This window comes from Priapulus caudatus, unplaced genomic scaffold, assembly GCF_000485595.1.
Source record: "Priapulus caudatus unplaced genomic scaffold, Priapulus_caudatus-5.0.1 Scaffold1917, whole genome shotgun sequence".
Classification (NCBI taxonomy): Eukaryota; Metazoa; Priapulida; class Priapulimorpha; order Priapulimorphida; family Priapulidae; genus Priapulus; species Priapulus caudatus.
The window spans coordinates 22,194-25,096 of record NW_014578978.1 but is presented as its reverse complement, the minus strand read 5'-3'; positions in this window follow the sequence as shown (position 1 = coordinate 25,096).

Sequence of the window (2,903 nt, the reverse complement as noted above, 5' to 3'; positions counted from 1 at the left end):
GGTAATATGGCCGGGTAATTTTCGGCGGGTACAAAATGTCCGGGGGCGGAATTGTGCTGAGGACGCGTAAATGTCCGGCAGGTAATTTGTCGCGAAGGTCATGTGTTCGGGGATGAAATAGCATGGGGCGGTAAATGCATGGCGTAATGGCATAGGGGTAATTGTCCGGGGCGTAATTGTCCCGGCGTAATTTTCCGGGGGGTAAATGTCGGGGGAATTGTCCGGGGTGATAATTGTCCGAGGTAATTGTCCGGGGAGTAATTGTCCGGGCGTAAATGTCCGGGGGGTAATGTCGGCCTGGAATATTTTCCGGGGTAAATGTCCGGGGTAATTGTCCGGGCGGGCAAATGTCCCGGGGTAATTGCCGGGGGTAATTGTCCGCGGGTAATTGAGTCGGGGGCGTAAAATTGTCCGGGGTTAATTGTCCGGGGGGTAAACTGTCCGGGCACGTAATTTGTCCGGGGGGTAATGGTCCGGGGCCGTGAATAGCATGGGGGGTAAAATGCACTGGGGTTAATGTCGGGCGGATAATTGTCCGGGGGTAATTGTCCGGGGGTGCAGTCGGGGGTATTGTCCTGATACGATCCTTGTATATAGAGGTCATGCTAGGAAACGTGACCTTTCTAAAACAGGTGTAGGATTTTCCGCATGCGAGCGACGCTGACACAGTTGACTGTTGATAATCTACATTACAGTTTACGGATGTTCGCGAGCTCAACTCTGAGGCGAGACGAATGGCGTCGCGCGCGCGCGTGCGTGCCGGTGGCCGACGCCGTAACCTCCAGCGGACCTGTTTGACGGCTGCGCAGAGGAAGAGAAGTAGCGATGACCGTCCGCGACCTCTGTGTCCACGCGTGAACGCTCCGCCGCTCGTCGCTTCCGCCAAACGAGACAAGATCAGACCCGTTTCGATGAAGAACACCCTGCAAGGCGAACGAACCTGCAGGTTTGCGGGAACATTCACGAGCACAGTAGGAACATACCGTGTGCCTTCTTCGCACTTAACAGCTGGCGTTGTGGCGCCATCTACTGGTTAGATTGCCCTTCCTAGGGGCAGTTTTCGTTTTTCAGTTGATTAGAGTTATTCTTGGATTGTTCGAGTAATCTGCTAATCGAATATCGCACGATGTGTCGTATCTGCCTGCTACTACTATATTGTCTCTTAAAACTCAATTAAGTGACTTACTTTTTACGATTCTTGGGCGGGTAGCTATATATACGTCAGTCTAGTACGTGAAAGATCACCTCGCTATTACGCAGGATACCGGTGTTTGAGACTCTAGATCTGAGAGTGGATGTTTCATCTTTTAAAACGCACACTATCAAGCAGATCTATTAGATACAGTATAGTGTAGATCGTACGATATAGTGTAGATCTTGTCAGAGCTGTTAGACTGGTTCTGTTATAAGCTACGTTAGTCGCGGTTTAAATACTGGTTGCGCTAGCTTATTCCACTCCGTCTGCAGTATCTTCACACGTCCTGAGCCCGATCAGCGATGAAGGCGCTGCCTCGTTGGTAGCATCACGCATGACGATGCATTCCTTTAATACAACCATCGCTCACTATCCTTCCATTTCCTCTCTACTACGTCTGCCAAGCTTACACACCAGTAACACGTCGTAAAAGCCCGGACAGGACTTTGCGACCGTTGTCTATTACGTTGTCTATACGCACGCTGGTTGTGTCGTGTGTTGTGTGTGTATGTGCTGTGTGTGTGCTGGTGTGCTTGTCGTGTGGGCTGTGTGTGGTGGTGTATGGCCGTGCGGCTTGCGTGCCAGTTTGCGCCGCGTGTGTGATCGCCTGTGCGTGCGTGCGTGTGTGGTTTGCTGTGCGTGGTCGTGATGTATGCGCGCGGCACCACACGCGGTCACCGTCTGTAAGGATCCATAGCGTCGAGTAGCAGACAGCTAGTGCCTAATTCGCTGTACATAAAGTCAGCAAGTTCATTTCAGTATCAGTTTCAAGTTCATCAAGTACATTTCCATATCGACTCTCGCATTTGCGCATTTCGCCATCTCGCATTTCGCATCTTCGCATCTCGCATTTCGATTCGCATCTCGCATTTGCATTTTGACATCCTCGCATTTCGCATGCGCATCTCGCATTTCGCATCGCATCTCGCATTACGCTTCTCGCAATTTCAGCATCTACGCATTTCGCATTCGCATGACGCCTTCTGGGCTCTTCGCTAGACCAGTAATATGATAAGCTCTGCGAAATTACCCGCGAACACGAGAGTTAGTATCTGGAGCGTGAATAGATTAAATTAACGCTGATGACGGGTCAGTAGTGCTATATGGGTGGATAGCCGACGACGGACGGCGATATGTTACTCTCCGACCCGACTGCTAAAAATTTACGACTGCGTATTTACCCAAGAAAATAATGAGGAAAAAGCGATTTTTATTAAAATATACTAAGCAAGCTGCCGAAGTATTGCAAACAGGTAGGCCAGCTTAACGCTAACACGGACAAAGTACTCACGTCATTTTGTGACGAAACACACAGATACAACCATACACACCACACACACCACACATACGCACCGCACAAACACACCAGTACATACACCTCACCATTGCTGTACTGCTGTTAGTCACCATTGCGTCACTATTTGCTGTCCACTGCTGCCTGCCACCATGCTGTCCTATTACTGTCACTAGTACTGTCAACTATTACTGTCGATGAGTACTGTCGCAAGTGCTTGTCACCATTTCTGTCACTGCTGCTGTCAGCGTTGCTCTGGTCACGCTGCTGTCACTATTGCGTGTGCGCAATATGCTGTCTGAATTGCTGTCACTAATTGCCTGTTGCTGGAATTCGCTAAGAAGCTGGATATACGGTCGGCATGTCGAGCTGTGATCAGTGAATGAGTCACGGATGCGAGTGTTAAAACGCCAG